Source organism: Heliangelus exortis, chromosome 1 (genome assembly GCF_036169615.1).
Source record: "Heliangelus exortis chromosome 1, bHelExo1.hap1, whole genome shotgun sequence".
NCBI classification, from domain to species: domain Eukaryota; kingdom Metazoa; phylum Chordata; class Aves; order Apodiformes; family Trochilidae; genus Heliangelus; species Heliangelus exortis.
Window position 1 is genome coordinate 124,282,953 of NC_092422.1, and position 23,173 is coordinate 124,306,125.

Consider the following 23,173-nt stretch of genomic DNA (forward strand, 5'->3'; position numbering starts at 1 on the left):
ATAATTATCTCAGCTTTTCAGAAATCCCACATACATGAGCATTAAAATTAGTGAAACACTGAAAGGATAAAATGCAAATGTCACACAAGGTCTGACAATCAATCTTCGTTCTGATTACTGTGTGGAGTGACAGCTGCACCTCAGCTGCCACTGTGCCTTCTGAGCTGAGCAGTCAGAGATGGGGATGGATGGAGATCTTCCTTGGTTTTGGTGTGCAGTGCTACTTCTCAAGTTTTTCGGTTTATTTCTCAAGCTTTTTATTAGCTTTTTTTCTTCAGTGTCTACAGCAGTCAGACTTGCTTGAGTATTTATATGTAGCCAAAACACTCAGTATGACCAGTCCTCAGCTTGTATTACAAGTGGTCCCTCCAATGTACAGTGTCTTAGATAAGTACTGGGCCAGACTTATCAGCTGATTTAGACTTGCTGTGGGTCCAAGTGTACTTACATTTTACAGAACAAAAAAAATCAAATGTGAGAAATGTAGGAATAGAACCTAGATGAAATTTACTCTCTACTTGCCAATCTCAGGCTCAGACCATTATTTCTTTTCAAAAACTATAACCACTTTAATCTCAAAAAGATGAGGCAATAGACATTCAAATGGGAATACTTCCAAGAAATTAAATTACTGGCTTTGTATGAAAACAATCTAGTCATCTTTTAGTGCATTGAGATTTTTAAGAGCAGATGGCTTCTTTCGTATATATCTCGTTGTGGTAGGTTGACCTTGATTTCACTCACTGGGAAATACAAGTGCTTGGTGTCTAACCTGCAATTTCTGCTAACATTGGACAAGGTTTAGCTGTGCTGTAAAATGCACCAAAGAAACTCTTTGTTGCATTTGGAAACAGATGAATAAATGTCACAGACAGAACTCTGCTATTTAACTACGTGTCAGTGTAAAGTTATGATCTTCTTTGTCTAGCCAGCTCACAAGGTTGATAAATCTAGTGGAGAGAAAGGTTTTGCAGAAAGTACAGCTGGGGTTCTGATGTCTGGTCTTTGAGGCATTTTCCTAAATGTCAGCTGAGTGGCCACCCAAACTCAACTGTACTTTGGCTGAATCTTCCTCTTCTGAACTCTTGTAGTCACACAAGATCCTGGTCAGGTAAATGCACTCCTTATATCTTTCTGCAACCCTGGTGATCAACCAAATTAAGGTATTAAGTTGATTTTGCTACGTATGAAGTACAGGGTATAATGATAAAACTTTCTGATACTTGACGCACTTTTCTGAAATGTATCCCCGAATCTGAGTAGGTCTTAAGTATAAGAACCAGGTTACTGATAAATTAGATCTTTTCTTGCTGTTCACATTTGCCTTATTCTGGAATGATTTGTGAGGTAAACTCTGAATTCTTGTAACAGCTTTTGTGCTAATCTTTTGCATCTGTAGAGAGTGGTTGTGTAAATTTGTTGGTAATATTAAGGAACTCAAGATCATGTTTTGTTTATGTCGAGACTAAACCTGATAAGTAAGAAGGTGAGCATGGGAACAGTGGTGGTTGTGGCATATACTACAGCTGCCCATCATACCTAATGTTATTTTTCCTGGTCTTGTAGAGCAGAGAATGCAGTGAACTAACGAAAACTTGAGAAAAGCTAAATGCATGAAATTTTCATCTTTCATTCCTGGTAAAAGTCTTATTTAAATGAACCTAATAGAGATGTCTGAAGCAAAATGCTGCTCAGACAACATGTGGCCTTTAGAGGGAAACTAACTGGTGAAATTCTACACTTAGGCTGTCTCTCAGTCAGTTGTTGACACAGCTGTTTGGGGATTGTGATCTGGATCAGGGAATAAGATAAGGTTAAAAGTAATGCAAAGAAAAAGAGATCAGGAGATGGTACCAACTTACTTCTGTGGAGGGGGGAAAGGCTGTGCACTTTTTGAGCTGTGCTTTGCACTGTTTCTCTCCTCCTTCTGGACAAGGGCTGCAGTATTTTTCAGGTTCTTCTGTGAGGTAATTTAGCTTACTAGGTAGAGCATCAGCAAGCTATCTGACCCTGTTCTTTAACCTGTTATTTTAGCACATGAAGTTAGCTCAAAAGAGAGTGTGGCTGAGTACTGGAGCTAGTAGGAGATAAACAGCAGAAGCATGGCCTCCTGCTCATAGTTTCTGGGAGTTGTTAAATTAGTGCACCTCTGGAAACCCTGCACAAATAATTGTGTCATGGCATGTGGGTTAAGAGAGGGAGTCAGTGCTGAGCAAAACAAGTCACTGTCAGAGAGGGTAGAGAAAAAATCCACTGCCAAAATCATCTGTATTCTGAAACCGAGGAGTCAGCATGAAACAGAAAGGCAGCCCTTGTCTTTCCATATCTGAGTGTAAAAGTTAGAAGATAAATGGTTTGGAGAAATCTTAGTGCTTAGAACCTGCAGTGCTGTATTAGACATATTGAGTCAAATAAACAAACTATCTGTGGGACTTTGAAAGAAATGTAGAGCTGAGTATAAAGTAACAAAGTGAGATTGTAAACAGATTTTTTTTCCCCTTAGAAAAAAAAGATAATTGGTGGAAAGATAAAATTTAGATTTGCTTGTAGAGTCATTCACTATCTTGTCACTGCTAAGAAAATAATTAATTTCTGATTTCAGTAGGAAATTCCTGATAACATCACAGACTGGTAGCCAGACAGCCCTTACTGGGTTTTGACTGTGCATATTTTGCATGTAGATCCTGTCCTGCTAGCTCTGATGATCTGTCTTTGCCCACCGAGGACCATCACCAGTGGTCCAGCAGTGTGATTTAAATTTGTAATGCTTCAGCAAACTTAATTTCTTTCCCATTATAGGGATGGCTGTTTATTAAGGGGAAGGAAACTACTCACAGTACACTGAGATGAATTAGGAGTGTGTGTGTGTGTCATGGAGACATGGCAGATTGTCAGTAAAATGAAAGTATTAAATTCTGAGGTTAACAAACACTAGTTTAAGCTAAGAACTAATATGTCATGGCTTATATCCTGTTCAGTGATGCTTAAAGTGAAAATGTAGCTTTAATCTGGTTCTCAAGGGCATAGTCTAAATAAGCTCACTACCATCCCTGACATGACCATGTCCCGTTTATTACCAGTATTTATTTGGTGGTTTCATGAAGAAGCTAAAGGCTGAACATGTCTACTGGAGACATCAAACTAGTTTTGAGGGTAGAGGATGTAATTTCTCAGTTAGCTGTTTACTGTAATATTATTTTCTGATTACTTGCAATGTGTATTAAAGAGAAACACTGGAATCTGACCAGTCATGGTTTGCATAGAAGTGCATGGATACACAGATATTCAGCATAAGGATGTGATTTGATGAGGTGGGTATGTTGATGGAAACACAGCTGTATGGGAGTGCCCAGCCTTCATGGTAGTGCTAACCCCCTGCCAGACTGAAGGCATGATTCCTAATGAAGATCAGCTCTTTGATCTGCTGCTTAGTTTGACCCCACAAAGACTTTCACTGGCACAACAGAAGAGTGGCAGGAGGGAACAGCTGTGTTTGCTCAGTTTGTCATCAGCCCACAGCTAGAGAACTAGAAAAGTGACTTCTTTTTCTACCTTCATCTCTCATCTAAATGAAGAACAGAACCACTTGTTCCTGTTCTTGTGCTGCTGTTCCTTTTTTTTTTTTTTTTTTTTTTTTCCCCAGTTATGCTGTTGGAGTCTCTGTGAGGCTAACTGTAAATTGATCAATGAAATTATCCAGGTTGTACAAGCAGTTCCCATTCCTTGTTTTAAGTTTGGACAGTTCAGTTGAGCCCAACATAGATAGCTTTGCACATCACAAAGAAGAGAAACAGTTGGCCAAGAATAAAGGACTGCAGGAAACCCTTCCATTGGTTTGGTTGTGGGTGAAAATGTGAACAGAACTACATTTTACATGAAAAATGAAAGGTGTATTCTAAAACCAACTTTGTTTATCAAAGCAGCACAATTTTGTTGGAAGGGCAGTCCTGCATTTTACATCTTCCTCTGTGAAGCAGGTTTGAAATCACTCACTGATACTCATGAAGAGGCTTGTACCGATTTCCTTGTGTGGGTTTGAAACTGGCACTCTAATCATACTGATTCTTTTCTCCTTTCTTAATTAAAAGCATTGATCACCTTGGTCCTAATTACCCTCTTACAGCCCTGAAGCGAATGCTGATTTACAATTACTTTGTTGATCAGGTTCTCTCTTTTTTTTTTTTTTAATTGATAGGAGTCTGATGCAGTGGACAACTTTAATTAATTAGAGAAAGGAAGAAGCAGCAGTGGTGGTGTGTTTTTAATAGTTACCTAAGATCCAGATAAAAGGCAAACTCAGGGTAACCTATCACTGAAAAGTTTCCTAGTGAAAACTCTCCTGGAAAGAGAATATCCAGTGAACAAAATTACCCAGGGCAAGGCTTGTCAGTCACTGCAAACTGAGAAGCAGCAGCTTGGAAGAAAAAAAAAAAAAAGAACTTTGCTGTAGAAAGGAAATAATGCCAGTGTGTTCTGTGAGAGGCTGAGCACATGATGAGGGTGAGGACACCAGTAGAGATGCCCTCCTCAGTGACACTTGAATAGGTCACTGGGGACAGAAGAATTAAAAAAGTCATGATGGATACTCGGTGTCTGTGACATGTCTCACAGCAACAGAACATTCAAATCCTTTGCAGTGCTCTCGTTGTTAATTATAGGACCCGTCAATCATTAACATTGGATAGATCACAGAGTCCACATCTCCTTGCAATTTCAAGATATCTTCTTTACCTTTAGGATTTTTTTTTTCCATCTGGTCTAATTTTAAAACTCCTAGTTAAGATGACAGCTGGTACCAACAGCATGCCAATTACTGAACTTCCTATAGTGTGATAGGAAAAAAAACCACACTCTTTTCTGAGAGGACTTGAAACTTCTGTAAGGATGGGTGCACTCACCCATTTTCTGCCTAATTATTACTCAAATCTTTTACTTTTGTATAATGATTTAAATACAAATCCCTAGCGCAGCTGAAGAAATAATCTAGATGAATTCTTTCTCACAAAGCAGGTTAAAAATGCAGCCTCAAATTGAAAGTTTTTATTCTTTTCTTAAAGCTCACTGTTCTTTATTACGCTCTGAAGAGGCTTTTCTCCCAAATGATAATGCCTTGGCTTAACTTTAGCAAGGAACAAAAGCAGGTCTTAAGTAATAGTGACATTGCTTTCCCTTAGCTTGAGCACATGGGCTACATTTTTGCAAAGGATAGTACCACTGCACCAAAAAAAAAAAACCCAAAAACCAACCCACATTATTATTGCCATTATGCTGCAAAGCAATTCAAATTCCCTGACAACGAAGCTGAAGGATTTTCCCATAAACTTTTTCCCAAAGAACAAGACAGTTTCTAGTTTATGGCTACTCCTGCGCTATTTCATGCTACAGTTTCATTGAGTGCTATGCTTGTGCTATATTTTTAAGTGAAGAAGCTATGTGAAGCCTGGTTAGTAAAAATTTGATTAGAAATTCACTGAAAAAACCCTAATGCATTATTAGGTTTTAATTAAAGCAAAATCCATAAAATTTCATGGTAGTATACTCATTCTTTACAAATAGTACCTTTGGCATGGAGGTGAAGGAATAATACACACATGGTATGTTTTTCCTTCCATGTCAGATGTGATTATGTTTGAGTAAAAAGTTAGGCAGCTGTTTTCATTTTTCTGGGTGATAAGGTAGGATGTGATGATCCTATGTGGGGGATGTTTGCTTATATGCTGGAGGTGGAGAGATGAGATACCATGTCTGTAATTTTATCTACCTTTAGAAATCTTTTTGAAAATTGAGCATTAATTGGCAGTGTTCCATTTTCTGAAAAGATGTGATTAATTATTTTTTTTAAAGTATATTTTAAAATAGTAATATATTGCATCTGCTTTTGATGTTTGTTTGCTTCAGTGGAGAGGTGGGGGGTTCACAGGACAGAAGTTTAACTGCAGAAGAAACTGGATTTTATGGTTTGATTTTATGTTTTTTTAACATTTGTGAGGGTTTTATTTTGCATTGACCAAGTACAACTTCACGTTGACTATACATTATTATTTTTCCAGATGCTTCCCTATATGTTACAAACTAAGATATTTCTTTGAGCATCATATCACTTGGATTACTATGTGCTTTAACTCAAATTTAGTATCTAATGGATTTGGAAAATTACAGCTCTTGGAGATGGTGGACTGTCCATTTGCTTATTGGAAGGTCACCAATAGCCACCAAAGGATGTATTAAAGCAATCAAAATCAGACATATTTAGACAATTAGACATATTGAGTCAAATAAACAAACAGATTATGTACCTCACAAAATATTTCATTAGTGTTTATTCTTAGCATGGTTCTTAGATACTGAAAACACAGAAGGTATTGTCTGTTGTACATAAACATCTGTGCAGTTAGTACTGCAAACAAGCACAAGCAATAGTCTTAACAAGGACTATAGAATTATTTCCACAGCACTCCATTAAAGTCAACCTAAATTAGCCCAGCATTCTAAAACAGTACATTTTTTTTCCCCAATAAAAAAGATCCTCTATTTGAAAGATCAGCTCATATGAATTTAGCGGCCAGAACTGTTCTGGACTTTTGCTGAAGGCAAAGCTGTGAAAATCTGCACTGAAGCTGCTATCCTTAAGTAAAGGACACATGTGAGTGACAACCCTTAGTCCTGCTCACTTTTAGACTTGGGGCCTGGCTCTGACTGAGTGGCTGCAGGTCTGCTGAAAGGTGGTAATCACAGCTGTACCAGTTTGTATCAACAAACACAAGGTAACTGACTAATTTTAGCAGGCAGTGAATCATGTTCTTTTACTAAAGGTTGAGTGTTTTGGTTTTGTGGCTTAGCTGATAAACTCTTAAGTTAATTGATGTGTTTGGGCCTTAATTAATCTATTTCTAGTTGTACTGGAATGTTTATCACAAGATCACTATTTGAAAGAAAATCTCTCCAGCCCACTTAATGCAAGGCACCAAGTAACTCTGGTCTCTCTCCAACCTCACCAAACTCATAATCAGAAACAATATTCCCTCAAACCTCATTTATCAACAGTGGAACCAAACTGTTTCAGAGCAGCAAATCCAAAACTAATAAACATAATTCTACAGCAACCACAGTAAATGTTCCCGTCTTTGAACAGAAATTTCACTCGTCTTTCATCTCTCCCCACTCTGTCCTATCATCTCTCCTCTTAGAATCAAAGAATCCTAAAATATGCCAAGTTGGAAGGAACCCATCAGGATCATCAAGTCCAACGTGACTGTCCACAGGTAACCAGATGCCCTACTTCCTAGAGGAATGAGCCCACATGTTCCCTGGCTTTCTTTTTGTTGCTTATGTCCTTAGAGAAAACCTTCTTTCTGTTTTTTACGAACCTGTCCAGAATCAGTTCCATTTGAGCTTTAGCTTTCCTAACTTTGTCCTTGGATGCTTGGAAAAGATATTCTTCTCAGGCTACCTGCCTGCTTCCACCCTGGATATGCTTTCTTTTTTGTGCTAGAGTTTGGCTGTGAGCTCTTCGTTCACCTCCTGGCTTTCTTGGTTGGCTTTGTATTTTTTAGGATAGACTGCTCCTGAGCTTGGAGAAGAGGATCTTTGAATATTAATCGGCCTTCTTTCTCCCTCCTCCCCTACAAGGCCTTATCCCATTGGACTCTCCCAAGTAGATATTGAAGGAGGCCAAAGACTGCTCTCCTGAAGTCCAGGATTGTGAGCTTTCTGTTCACCCTCCTCTCTGCCCTCGGGATCCATTATGTCATGATCACAGCAGACAAGTCTGCCTCATTCTTGGTGCCTATGTAGTCATCATCAACTCACTCCAGGAACTCCTGCACTGTTGTGTTGTTCCTCCAGCAGACATCAGAGTGGTTGAAATCTCTCCCATGAGGAACAGGTCCTGAGAATGTGAGGCTGCTCGTGTCTTTCTGTAGAGAGCCTCATCCATCTGTTCTTCCTGGTCATGGTGGCCTATAGCACACACCCACTATAATGTTATTTTTACCTGTCCTCTCTTCAAGCCCAACCCACAAGCTCTGAGTTGGCTCCTCATCCATTCTCCAGCAAAGCTCCATGTACTGCAGCTGCTTAATCACATAAAGGGCAACTACAAAACGTTTTCAACAAATTTAGTATGTTGAGGTTTATGGTACAAGTTAGATATGTAGTTCAAGTCTGAGAGATGTAGGGAAAATATGTACAGATTAGAATTATGCAATTTATTTACTTAAAACATCATCACACAGAAAATCAAAACAAATAAATGTAATTTGTACTCAAGCTGAGAAAGTAATTCCTATCCATGTAGGAAGTGATCACAACAGTACAAAGGGAGAAAAAGAAGCATGAGACGTGGCATTCCGTGGCATCCAAATTACACAGATTTGCTTAATCTCTGTAGATGATTTTAATAATTTTGACCTTAGGTCAAGAAGGAAGAACTAGATAATTTATCCTGTGCTCATTTGCAGCCTGATTGATCTACTGACTAAACCTGCCATACAGCTGTGCATCACCTCATAGGCTGGGATGGGTATCTGCTACAATGGTTGGTATTATGAGAAGCTAAGTATGACAGAGTGAAATTTATACTTTGTAGGACTTTCTGAACAGAATAGTGATAAAACAGAGGGCCACTATCAATTGATTCAAGCAGCACCAATTATTCTGGTATATTTGTTACATTTCTTGAATATGCCCCACGTTTCACCTCTATGGCTTACAAGTAAGATCAGTAGCTGGTTGAACTACTCTCACCCTCTTCATAGAGGTGTGGTTTTTTTAATGATATAAACATCAGTTCTTGCTGAAACAGTAACTTTCTCATTTATTTCACACCATTGTATCTATTGGGATCGATCCTTTTGGTAGTGTTTTCCTGTGCCATCACTATGGACAAGAATGAAAGGGACCCTCTGAAGAATATTTATTATCCCCATCATGTACTCAGGACACTTGAAACCTAAGGCAAACTGAGAGTTCTTGAAGTCAATCAGAACTGAACCTTCTTCCCACTAGCCTTGGCCTACACCTTTATATCAAGAATACTCAGAAAAGCTTCTGAGGGCTGAAGAGTCAGCCATAGAAATGTGTTTGTACAGAGAAGAATAAGCTCTGGAGAAATGTGGAAAAATCTTTTTGCTCATGGCATTTAAAGCTCCATTTTATAAACACTTGTATTTGATTAACTTCATCCTCAATTATAGCTCTGACTAAGCTTGCAATCCATAATTCTGGGACCACAAAGAAGAATTTCAGCAAAAATACAGAATGTCAGAGTTGACATTCTGAAAATGCGTGAAGGCAAAGATAAACAAAGAAAACCATCCCCCATGGTTTGTGAAGTGATGTTCTGTGTGCTGGAAATCCTGTTACCAAGTACAGTCATGGGAATCACATGCAATGGCAAGGGAGAGTAAGCAGTATGAATTACTGAATGTATTTTTTGTTTTTCAAAAATGTCATATAATCTTGGAGCATAAAAAAAAAAAGAATGAAGAGGATGTCTCTTTGAGGAAAAGTAAATGTCACGTTTGAAAAAAAAGTTAATAAAGATCATCAGTCAATCATCCATATGTGATGGAATCTAACCCGAGAGCTGCTAGAGCTCTGTTAAGCCGAATGCAGTGGACTCCCAGGGCTCCCTGCATGCACAGTTAATTCCACAATCAATACCTTCTTCCAAACAGTGATTAAATATAGCTAAGTTAAGACACTGCTATAAATTGCTCCCAGAAGAGTTCTTCTTTTTCATCAGCTAGGTATCAGACTATTACTGCCAGATAGTATGAAGAATATATCTGCCTCTCTGTTTTCATCTCTATGAAGCAGGAATGATAATGCTGGTGAAGCTTTTGGAGAACTAAGGGCACACTACTGAATGACATCTAAGTGTTGCTTTTATTAAAATTACCCATATGCCAGTTTAACTCTATATGGTTTTAAGAATCTATACTAATCCACAAATAATTACAAGATGAATTCTCAAAAAGATTTAGGGACTTTAAATCTTATTTCCAAAACTGAGTTGAAAGGGAGCTTTATTTAATGAAGTATTGATGCCTAGAAACGAGCTACATCTGAATTCAGGGAAAAGAAGTGGGTGCTTTGTAAGGTGTTTAGTTACATCCTGAAAGCCATCTCCAAAAAAGGTCAAATGTGTCTTTTGCTGACTATTGTGAGTCTTGTCTTCTGATGTCTAACCAAGCATGATTTTATCTACTCGTGGCAATCTAGGGCTTTACTCAGAAGGTCTACTTACACCTGTCAATCAGTTATTTTTTGGGGGAGTTCTGAAAGCCTATATTTGTCCAGAAGGAAAAACTATGCAAAGAAGCTAGGGAGTATTTAAATAATCTGGCCTGTAGTCTAAGACCTAAGTCTCCTTGAAAGTCCAAAGAATTAGGGTCCTATGTTGCTCTGGCACTTTCAGGGTGTTTATTTTCAGTGCTGTTGAAAAAGACATTGATTTACATAATAAGTTTCAGTTTTCTAAAATACAAGTTTTCATCTCATTGACCAGTACACATTGCTGAGCTTTTGTCACATGATTCTGGGCTATCTTTTCACATCTGCTGATGAACCCTTAAGGAAAAAAAAAAAAAAAAAGGACGAGAATTCAGTTCTGTCTGCAGGATTCACATATCAATTCAAATTTTTTTTTTCATCAGATGGAAAAGGTCAGAGAACTACAAGTCTTATTTTAGCAATGGAGCTCAGAGGTCCAGAAGAATTTCTGTGAATAGAAAATGTAAACCAAATCAGAAATGTGAATCAAGAGAACATCCTGTTCTTGTTTGTCTTAGAGATGAAACTAGAAATTCTCAAACCTTTATGGACACTTGAAAGTGGGTTTAAGACAACCTGTTGTCTGCCTAAGATCTGAACAGCTGTTTGTAGGAAAATTTTCCACGTAGGTCACTGCAGAAAAAGAGTAAGGTGTTGACAGCCTGAAAGATGAGTTTGGCTGGCATGGAGCCCATCCAGTTGTACAACCAACACTTTCATGTACAGTAAATATCACACACATTTGGATTTCCTGAAATATAGCAGCATAACTTCTGAAGTTATAAACTGAAGCCAGATCACCCAAGTTCCTAAAGAGCAAGCCACTCTTCTCCTAAATGCTCTACTAATAAAAATAGTAGTCAAAGTACAAGTTTAACTTATGAAAACTTTTTGTGTGAAAGGTTGCAGCTGTTAATTTGTGGAGAGGATCATGCTGCTGTGCTCAAAGAGCTAAGTGATAAGCAAAGGTCCCATTGCTACATAGAACTGCTGTTTCCCAGCCAGGAGTATTGCTTCTTGTGTTTTACCTTACAAAAGGTGGCCCTTTAGTAAGTAAAATTTTGTTAAATGGTCAGACATGGACATACATGCAGTCTGAGTATTCTTTCCATTGGTTGTCATTGACTATCTAAAACCCCAGAAATCTCATCCTTTTCCTTTGTGCATGGAACTCGGTGTTGCTGCAACACAAATTAAAAAAAAAAAAATTCTAGCAACACTTTCTGTGAAAGAAAGGCAAGGCATTTTCTTCTTTAGGTTTTACTTCCCAAAAGCCAAATACTGTTTCTGCTAAACTTTCCTTGACATTTCCTTTCAAAAGAGAAATGGATTACCACCCCAACATGATGGACACTTGATCTGATAACCAGTTCTGATTTAGTAGGGTATGGAATTGAAAATATCAATTTTATTTTAAGTCCTTCTACTAGGTGGCTGAGACACCATATGCAAGTCATCTAACTTCTATGAGGAACCCGTGCATATCATGGTAGGTGCTGCCAGCTTGCTGGCTTAACCTTGGGCTGGAAGTGAATTAGTGAAAGCTTTAGAATCATAGAATAGTAGAATCATAGAATTGGATGGGTTGGAAGGGACCTCAGAGATCATCAAGTCCAACCCTTGATCCACTACTGCTGCAGTTACCAGACCATGGCACTGAGTGCCACATCCAGTCTCTTTTTAAATATCTCCAGGGATGGAGAATCCACCACTTCCCAGGGCAGCCCATTCCAATGTCTGATCACCCTCTCAGTAAAGAAATTCTTTCTAATGTCCAACCTAAACCTCCCCCGGCACAACTTGAGACCATGCCCTCTTGTCTTGCTTTGTTCTGGGCTTGTCTGACAGTTACGTACAGAAATAAAAAAAACAGAATCGAGTTCCTTAACTTCTCCATTCCTCTGTTACTGTATTTGTAGAGCTGCTGTTATATTTAGTATTTACTTGCTGTTGCAAACTCTTGTGAGGCATTGGCAAGGTGTAGATCCCACTCTGGGGTGCTCTCTTCTTAGTATCGCAACAGCTAAGACATGGTTGTTGTCACCAGCCTGGCAAATAGAAAAGCAAGACAAGATATTTAGACATTCCTCCTCTCCTGTCTCTTTATCATATAGGATAGGAATCTTCACTATCCTGATTATATTTTATTGCAAGGGAAAGACAGCACATGGCACTTAGCTTATATCCATAGTGGGGACAACTGGAAATGTTTAGATGCCCATCTTCCCTGGCTGGGGAGGTCTGCAGTGATACATGCAGGGTGAGAAGTTTTTGTAGGTCTTCCACCTTGATCTGCCTCAAGCCCTTCTAGGAGTTGTTCTACCCCCAGGAGAAGAGCCTTTTCCCTGTGTTACACTGGCAGATGGTAATCTGGTATCTCCTTAATCTCTGTAGCCATGTAAGGCAAAAAAGAGTGTCATCTGTCTTCATTTTGTAGATGTGCAAGTGCACAAGAATGTTGCCAAAGGCCTCAAGGGGTATCTTTGTGGGATGACCATTGAGTTACTTCTCTCAGGCATATTTTTCTAGGTGTATTCTTGTAGCATTTGTGCCTGGAAGTATACAACAAAGGGTAAAATTCCTTTGGACATCGGTCCCTTTACTGAGAAATTGACAGGAATGATCCCTCCCCTATTGGAAGTTATCTCATGTTTTAATTACATTTACATTACATTTAATTACAGTTACTCTGGCAAACCTGATTTTTTTCTTCTTCCTGTTTTGACTTTTTCCTCCTAGTTTTTTTCTGGGAAACCTTTTGTGAATGCTTGCTCTGCAGAAGCATCAATATTTTTCTGCTTCTTTTGACTAGTAGAAATTCAGTACTGTGCTGGCAATCTCAGTCAGCTGGTAGGTTGGCTACTGTGTAAACTAATTAGCTACTCGTAGTAGGGATACAGTAGGGAGGATATATTTCTCTACAGGAGCTCCTAATCTACCTGTACAATCATTAACCATTTTATTTTAGCCCCAACTGCAGGAAAGGGGGCAGGAGAGATGTTAACATTTAGCTTTGTAACAATGCTTTGTTTCACTGCCCTACTTACAAGTAGCTGGCATTTCAAATTATAGCAGAAAGCCATCTTCCCTGCCAAAAGAAATAGAAAGCCCTGACAGTACAGACTACAAAAATGATGACATAGAAAGGGTGTAATGAAACTGGAGAAGAGCTTCACAAATGCTGATTTTAAATTGTAAACCCTTATTCCTGTAATATAAGGTAGCTTGGTGAATGCCCCAGAATTAAAGCCCTGGGCTTGCTAAAGCTTATGCTGATTGATCTCTAGGATCATTTAAATCCAAAGAAGTAATTCTTGAGCCATCCATAACCCACTATATTTTTTACTGGCTTGACAAATTGTTCAAATGAAACCGATGCTGTGTTCTGTGTAAAGATAAATCCCGAAGTTCAAGCCAAGGTTGCAGAGTTTCACATCCAGCGAGCTGAAACAAAATGCAGACTCTGAGTCAACACAGAACATTATGGGTTTTGAGCAAAGGAGGCTCATTGCCACAATTGCCTTATTAATGTTTGTCATTCTAAACCTCACCAGTGCCTACAAAAGCTGATGAAAAATGAACTGAGTGGCTCAGCATGGCAACTGGTGCTTTCACTCTCTGCTAATTGGAAATAAGCATACTCTTGCAGGCTCCTCACCTACCTCCCTGCTTGATAAAAGCATATAGAGCTTTTATCCTCAGTGGCATGGTTTTAAATTGTTTCCCAAACTGTCTTCCTTTGTGACTCTGACAGGGGAGAGTGGATTTAATCATCTCTGTTGGACCGAATTACCCCTTCAGAAAGAATGTTGGGCAGAATTGCTTCCTGGTGAATGTTTCTGGGGAGGGACCATTATCCTAAGTCATGCAGGTAAAGCAAAATGGGCTCACAGGCAGCAACTTTAGTAACAGAGCTGACATATAGAGTTATGGATGCAGTGGATATTTTATCAGTTCTCTTCTATCAAATCTGCCTTTTATAAAAGAATAAAAATACTATAAAGAAAAAACTACTATCCTTATCTACCTATATAGCTGCATGCATAAGGCATATAAGACGTTAGAAAAAACCCCAAGACAGCTTGAAGACTGCTGTCTACCAAAGACCTTCAGTAATATTTTAACTTATGTTGATTTTACTTGTGGATTAGTTTGTAAATAAAACAACTGCAATGAAAGTGTTGGTGTCTTAACTCAAACTAGCAGTATAGGACTGCAGTATAAACTTGACAAAAGACTGAAGAAGTAGGTGAGGGTCCATAAAAGAGTACGTCCTGTAGTAGAGGTCATCTATTTTATGCATACTGAGTAACACTAACCAATCCTAAAACATGAGGAAACATCCAGTTTAGATGATTTACCCCATAGGTTGTCGTCACTTGTTAGGTCAGATCCTTTTTTATTTATATCCTTTTATATTACAAGACCAGATCTATTTTTACTCAGCTCTGTTCAAATATCATTCACTAACCCTACAAGTGCTTTGGTCCAAAGCCTGAATGAACAGGTGTAAGAACACTATCTGACCAAATATGAACTCATGTATTTTATATATTGTACATGCACACACTTTTATTTATAAAAATGAGTTCACTGTCACTGGCATTTTACTTGCAGTGCTTCTGTCCTGTCTGTTCAAATCTGAAATGAAAAAAAGCAGCACCAATATCTTCTAAACTGTCATGATGAACTATCAGAAGTAGAAACGAAGTGGAAAATGAGAGGTTTTCACCTCCTAGATGATTTAGTGAAGGCACATAAAGTTTAATTCAATTTTCTATTTCTTTGTGTGTAAACAAAATAATTATTCGCAAGTAGTAGTTTTGTCTATGTTGCATCTTAGGTTTTTTCCTACCAAAGCTAGAGAGAAAACTTAAAAAAAATCTCTGTAATGTACTTTTTAAAGAAAAAGTAGCATACAGCAGAATTAACTCCAGTTTTGAGTTTTAAAGGGCAACTCATGAGGGTTTATGTGGTCATTTACTTTTCAATAAAGTTTTTGGGAAGGAAATGCATAAAATTTTATGACTATGCAGTCTGTAAGAATCTTTACACTTCATATATAGTATTTTTTTAATGAAAGCCTTGAATTTCAGATGCATCTCTGTATGCATACCTTTCTTTGCCTTCATGGCTCAGGGTTCCTAGAGCCATTAATCATTTAACCAATGATTAATTGAAGGTTCTTCATAAGATAGAGAAAATACATACAGACAAAATGAAAAACCAAGAAACAAAGCTCATGTTGGAGATATGCGATCATATAAATTTTAAAGATACTATATTAAAAATTTTTATCTCTAAATGTGTACTTTCTAACATGTTTTTACAACGATTTGATAGCAGAGTGGATGTAAAACACTGGCAAGCAAGCTCTGCTGCCTGTTAGTGGGTGGCTCATAACTACCACATGCATAAGAATGGAATTTTTAGCAAGCATTTTTAGCAAAGTCTCTGTGTTGGGAGCTGAAGCTGACCATGCTTTTTACTTAACCAGAGCCAATATTTTTCACTGAAGCAAGGTTAAAATTAATGGATGTAATACGTATTTACTCAAGTCAGTGCTCTAAATGAAAGCACTGCTCTTGTATGTAAGTAAGATTCCAGGAGATGTGGATGTCCCTGTGTGTTGTTAAGGGTGCTCAACATGTCCCAGTGTGACTCCTTGTATTCAGTTCCTCACACCTGTGAGAAACTTTAACACTTTTGGCTGCACTTTTCCATACCTGATGTCTGCTTGAGATGAAAAGCTTTGACAGATCGCAGCCAAGTGATCAAGCCATTTCTGACAGGAAGGTTAAGGGAAGAATAGGTTGCTTTATTTCTTGAAAAATATTCTTGAAAGCTTGTCACTGCAGCAGTCAGCTTGACCGGGGAGCTGGGAGGAATGAACAAAAGCATGGGAGGCAGATGGATGATGAACAGGAGAGAGGCAGGGAGATGGTGCAAGAAGAGGGAGCGAGCAAGGAGGGAAGCTGGGACCGGAGAGAAAATCAACTGGAAGGTTATAAGCTGGGACTTAGGTGAGCAAAAAGGAGGACAGGTAGCCATGGAGATGTAGAGGAGAATTCACACGTCAAAGCCAAGGATGAAGACTGCCTCGGAGAAACTCCGAAAGAGGCAGATTGGGCAGGGCCACTGAAGACAAGGCAGGAATGAGGTTACTCATACACATCTGAGTAAGAAACTGGGAGGATATGTCAGCCTGGAAGTGGTTGGGAGGCTGATATTCAAGCAGTGACCTTGGAGGGAAGGCAGAGGGAGAGAGCAGACACTGGCTTAGCCAGGACTGTGGTACTGGTAGAAGAGGCTTGCTGGAGAAAGAGGAGAAAGGTGGATAGGCAATAGGCATGGGCTTCCAACTGGTAGTTGCTATTATAAAAACCCTTATTCATGGATAGGGACAGCTAGCAAGGGCTGGGCATTGTGAATAAAATCCAAGAAGAGTGGGTGGAAGTTCCACTTGTCAGAAGACATTCTTCTTCCATGATGAAACCTGCTATCCCTGAATTACTTTTCCCATCAGACAATAATGGTAGTAAATGCTACATGGAAAAGTAAATTCCTTGCAACCTCTTCTGCTGGTTCACTGTAGGGAAGGCAGCTTGTCTGGCTCAGGGACAGAGACCTGTGCTTTGTGTCCAAAAATCTTGGCTTGTGGATGTGTGGTAGGCACCTGTGAAAAGTACACAGGAGCTGGTGAAGTGATTTAGTGTGGCATATCTGTGATACTAAATTGTGATTTGGGAAGAGTCTAGGAAATTGTACTCAAAATGGTACTTTTAGTATTGCAAAATCAAATGGCTCAAAGTTAGTAAGTAGATACAAAAGTCTTTGAAATCAGAGTGATTAATTTTCTAGTGCACTTTTTTTCTTTTGTGCATCCCTGTTGAATTTATTCCATAGTACTGCTGTGACATGATGGGGCTTTTATACCCTCGCTTTGTTATCTGCACTGATTTATGGCTGACATGCCCAGGAGCTGATATTTCAGAGTACTCAGTGTTTAATACTTCAGATACTCAAAGTAAACCATCCACATAAATCAGCTGCAAGCTGACTCCTCAGCTCTGCAATAAATTAGAACCCACAATTTCAAGCCACATATGGGAAGATGAGGAATACACAATTGCTAAAAAACAGTGAAAACTGTGATTTAAATGGCTTGGCTGGCACTGCAGGAGAACTCAATGGCAAAAAGCCATATTAATTTGCTTTTATTTTGATACCTTCTGTGTTCTTCAAGTTCTCCTTTCATCACTTGCCAATTTTTGCAATAAATTAAATAGAGGGAAAAAAGAGTGTCCAGGAAGGGTAGCTTCCATCACTGCATTGTCTGGATTTCATCCCAGAGGAAATCCTTGTAGGAAACTGAGTAAGGTGAAGGCCCCAAAAAACTGCTATGCAACACTGTATTTTAAGACCTTAACTCAGTGTACATAGATAATGCTAAGCCCAGCATCATCTCATAAACTCAGGTGCTTTTGCAGCTTAACAAACACTTAGGAAAAGAGGCTTAATGTTTCAGCTTCAGAATTTTGTGATAACCAGGCCATGCCCTATAGTATGTGCTGTGATGCTTCTGCTGTTGGATGACTGAAGCACAAAATAACTGTATTGGTCTCTGCTTTTATTTTGCAAGTGCATTTTTAAATACAAATATACTCAGGATAATGAGTACACCTGACATCAGAGTTTTCTAGATTCGTAGTTGCTACTCTCATGTAAAATGTATTCAACTTATCCAGCCTAGTAACTACTGTACCTGCTTCTAATCCAGAAAATTCAGCCTGGGCCATACAAAAGAAAGCCATATTCTTACAAGACTTTTCCAAGCTGGGTTTTATAAATGTGGAGAAGTGCTGGTAGAGGAGCAGTGTCAGCTTGTGTATTTGCCCCCATGTTCTTCTGGGGATATGAATTGTCCACATGCTGTTGTAATCTGTGACTTTTTTGATGTGCAACACGTGGCTGGGGCAGGAATGGCAGTTCTGCTCATCAACTGAAATGAGCATGTTTTTCCTCAGAAAGTGGCATGCCAGTGGGCAATATACTTCTCCCTGTGGCAAGATATTGGCTGTTGGCATTGTCTTGTAACTTGATGCAGTGTGAGGATCAATCAGCCACCTCTCCCAGCCTGTTCTTTTGGAGGTCCAGCCTGGCAGCTGTGAGGAGCTGTAAGTCTTGTAAGGTCAGAAATGTGGCACTTGGCTGGGCAGTGTAGGCAGAAGACTAGAAATAACTTTTCTCCCCTGCAGCTGATTAGTCTTTGCCATTCCACCAAAAGCAATACTTTACTTACGTCAGCTCAGTTAGGAAATAACCCCTGAACACCTTGGAAGCAGACAAGCAGAGTAATCAGGTATGCATGGAATTTTAGAAGACAAACTTCAGATGAGAAACACCTGAGGGAAAGACATTAAGAAATTATAGGCACGTGGATAAATGGCATGCTTTGCTTTAAAATGTAAAAGTGCAACACATACCAAAGATGTGCAAAATTGCTGTGCTAGAATGGCCAACACAGGGCAGGAAGGTGCAGAGAATTTTTTCAGCAGTTAATCAGAAAAAGATTTGTATTTTTAAAGGGAGGGGAGGGATTTGCATGTGAAAAGGGATCACTTTTGAGAAGCAGATCAGAGATGAGGCATTTAGCCACAGGAATAAGAGGTCCCAAGAGAGGAGGAGTGAGTGGAGTATAAAAATCTTGGCAGAATGAACAAAGGGAGAACTCAGGGATTTGACTCTTTTCTGATTTATGGACACTCTGCCCCTTTCTCTGCTGGAGGTGTGAACCCCAGGTTGAAGTTTCTGAGACTATTAACAATAGCTTGTCTTTATAGCTGCCTTCCTCAGCCTACCAATGATCCATGAACCTTCTGTAGCCCTCTTGTTGAAAAATTGTAGCTTGAATAAAGAGGGTAAGTGTTAATCTTAAAAGCAGCACCTTGCTGTGAGGGGAGGAGCCTAGGCCAGGTATCAAAACAACGTTCTGTCTTGGAGGAAAGAAATTGTCCTTTGCTTTTACTTTGTCTGCCTTCTGGCACCTCATTTCAGGCTGTTTGAATACAGCTTTGGGATGCATGAAGTATATAGGTTAAAACATATTCCCAAGGCATAGCTTTTCATCATGACAATGTGAAGACTTAAGAGTCAGAGCTATTTCACTCTTTCAGTGCCAAAACCAGAATTACCTCTGTTATCTTCCAGTGAAGTCCCCTCACTAGGAGGGGTTTGATCATTTGCCTAGAAGGTACTTCCTTTGTAACTTTCCAGCCATTAAACTTTTGGGTGGGAACTTACCCTATTAATGTGTTTTTATGCCAGATGCCACATTACATTTATAAAAGACAGACACCTGTATCCTTAACAGGGCTGGTTGCTGTTTCCTTGCCCTTCCTGTTGCTGATATGTGAATGTGTGATCCTTGCTGTACCTGTGTCTTTCCACAGTTTAAGAAAAACCATGAACAAAGAGCACACATTAGAAAAGAAGGTAAAAAGAAGTTAAATAAATAAACAAGTACTCATTGGAGGACAGGGCTATTTATTTTTTTTAAATATTATTTTAGTATTTTCTTCTTCATTGGCAATTTTACTCCATTGTCATTTTATAAGTAGCTTGTAGACATGATCAGAGACTTAGGATGTCCTTCAGGCATTCTGGCTGACTATGTGAAGAACGTTCATTATCAGTCAAATGGTTGAAAATAAAAGGAAACCTCGTACTGGACCTCATTAATGTGTAATAAAATGGACTAACTAGTTATCTTGCAGATACAAACCACTCTACCCTGTAATAGAGAACATTTGCAAAACAGAAAGAGAAAAATGATGTGGTTGTAGGACCAGTAGTGTTTTTGCCATAATGAGAATTGCTCCAAGGCAGTTGTGCCTCTGCTCTCAGCCCAGGCAGACTCATAGCTTCTGATAGCTCTGTGATAAGGAAAGGTGTGGCCCTTCCCTTGTCAGATAAGCAGCTGTGTATATGCCATGTTCTCAAAATCTGCCTGCCCCGTTCTCTAGCTGTCACATGTCCAGGTATGTGTGAAATGAGACTGGAGGCTGGATCTATGTCCTGTTACATGGCTGATGCACGTTGACTCTGTCCTGTAATCACTGCACAGTCTGCCACGTGGCCAGAGGTTGCACATCTGTCCCGAGACACCTGCCTGCACAGTCCCAGCCTGGGCCTTTCTTATGGTGGTTGGACCTGCCTTTAGGCTATAGATGATATGAAGGCAAATGGTGGAAGGACTGTGAAGCCCTTAGAAGAAATGGTTAGGGCAGGATGCCCAATTCATCACCCGGTTTGGGGCTTGCTGCCTGTCCACATTTCAGGGATGCTCTGGAAGGTGGTGTTAAGACTGGGCTGTGGTCTGGATGAACTGCTTGGTGTGTTTTATTCTGCTCATGAGCTCACCACCCCTGCACTAAAAACACTCTGACTCACCAGAAAAAAATTTCATCCATTACTGTAATTAAAAAGTAAAAAGAAATGAAGCAAAGCTAACAAGCCTTCTTTAATAATCTCAGTGGGTATCTCCAAAACAGAAACATAGGAATTATTTCATTTTCGAATAATTAGACTTGAATTCATTGACATTTCAGAAGTGACTAGGTTTTGGAAGTGTAAGGAGATGGGTTTAACCAAATTCCAAAATTCCAAAGCAGAGGTCATGACTTGTTATCAAACACATAAAGTCTCAACGTTTTTTTTTCATGTTAGGAGTGCAAACAGATGTTTTGAAGAAGTAATACATTCAAGTTGTTTTGTAAGCAGGAGACTGGAGAGGGAATGCCTGTCTGGTTTTGCCTTGTGTCTTCTGAGGCAGAAAGAAAGGCCAGTAAAGGGAACAGTGTTCAGATTTTCCTCAACTGTAGAATGACTGTGAGCATATATATTAGTTTCTTAATGTCTTTTTCTTGTCTACATTTCCCCAGGCTTCTGCTTGGATACACAAGCAGCCTGCTTTCTAGTGATCTAAATCTCAAATTTCATTTTGCTCTTACACAAAAAGGCTAGAAGTATAGCAAAATCTGAGAAGCATACAGGGTATGTGCTGGTGTGTAGGTGCTGGACTCTCTTGATTTTATCTGAGTCATGTTGAAAAATAATATATCAGAAATTGGGAAATACATATTTATTCAGTACACTTTAGCATGGAACCTCACAAGCAGACAGGTTAAACTGGGAAACTGAGTATCTCCCAGAATCAGGCATTGGTTAGAAACCAGAAGAGCACCTGACCTGGAGTCCTGGAAAAGTTTCAGGCATTTATCCCTTCCCCCAGTCTGTGGGCCCACTCAGTAGCTGAGGATGGCTCAGCTCTAGGAACCTTTTCTGCTACGACTGTAACTACAACAATGTGCTTGAAATTGTGGAACAGCCTACTTAAATGTGATTATCTCTAGGAATGGTCGGATGGGTTTGCATGAAATAAAAATAGCAAGAAACTCGGTAAACTTGTCAGTTCCCTTTTTTATTATATTGCAAAGTATACATCTCTGGACTTCCAGTTCTGCTTGGGTGTAAAGGCCAGGTGTTTCTTAGGCTGTCCAGTGTTATTGGATTTGGATGCCCTCACATGGGGATCTACTGACATATTGCTCCCAAAAGGCCCACTGATTTTCCCTCTTCAGCTCCTAGCTGCATGGTGCTTCTTCCCTTATGTGGACTTCGGTGCTTAGCTGAAGCAGCAGAAAAAAATAATCTGCTTTTCTATTTTATTTTTAGATCAGTATTCTGCCTCTTTAGTAAGCTGAATTTGTTCACTGTAAGGCAGCACAAGGTGAAAAGGAAGACTGGTATGAGAAAGCTGGGACATACCCCTGTAGTGAAATGAGGCAACCAGGTGCCACTAATTACCAGGTAGTGGGCATGAGCTTGTGTTAAGCCCACCTGTGCCTGATTAGGGTGGGCCCCAACTGCCCATGAGCAGGATTAGGGGGCCAATAAAATCAGGCACAGGTGGGCTTAACACAAGCTCATGCCCACTACCTGGTAGTTAGTGGCACCTGGTTGCCTCATTTCACTACATACCCCTCCTCATCTGGTTGCTGCAAGGTGTTAGATACACTCTGGTTGCCTTGTCTTGGGAGTTTCCCTCTAAATATGATGCCTGTGAGTATAAATACCTTGCAATTTGATGTGAAGAAGGTGGTTCTTAGAGATTCTTCTGAAAAACTGTCATGTGCCTAGCTGCACATATGGCTCACCCCTCAGTCCCTTGGTTCTGGGAGGGCTGCCCAGATTAGCATGAATCCTTATGACATTGAGTCTATGGATGGAGAAGGGAATGTGGGTTCAACAGGATTATTTTGTGTCCCTGTCTATGCAGGGAGGTTGGAACTTGGTGATTTTTAAGGTCCCTTCCAACCCAGACCGTTCTATGGTAGTGATCTGAGTACAGATCATGTACAGCTAAGCAGGCAGGGAGGAATGGGAACCTCAGACATGGGATGGAGAGGTGAGGGCAGACACCTTTCAGCCAGAGCATTAGCTTTGATCAGAGCCCAAACTTTTGTAGACAAAGGTGATGTAATATTCCCAGGAGCTGGAAATTGCTTCACCTTAAACACTCCTCTGAATTTGACTCACAGAGAAAATGACTTAATGTGAAATATATTTTGAAAACATTATGGGGAGGATTTGGATTTTATAACATCTTTTATTTGAAAGCCATAAATGCAAAGTTTATTTCTGGCACTCTGTAGAATCAGATGGCTTCCAGAATGTCACAGAAATGGAGTAAATTTCCTCTGGATATCTGTTCAGTAGAAGTTAGCATTAAAGTTAGAGATTTAAAATATCTATTCTTTAAAGGCCCATTTTAAGAGCTTCATAGGTATTGCTGTGGGATGGCTTTGAGGGGCCACCAAGGAATCCTTGTATCAGC

The 23,173-nt window shown here is 39.5% G+C and overlaps 1 long non-coding RNA gene across 6 annotated transcripts in view; it reads left to right on the forward strand.

Annotated features, from left to right (window-relative positions):
• LOC139806152 (uncharacterized) overlaps positions 1-23,173 on the forward strand; it is a 72,703-nt gene that overhangs the window by 43,862 nt on the left and 5,668 nt on the right. For all 6 annotated transcript variants that reach the window (XR_011730145.1, XR_011730146.1, XR_011730147.1 and 3 more), the window contains exons 3-4: positions 6,678-6,764; positions 7,188-7,262. This is a non-coding gene — a long non-coding RNA (uncharacterized lncRNA). The remainder of the gene's footprint in view (positions 1-6,677; positions 6,765-7,187; positions 7,263-23,173) is intronic.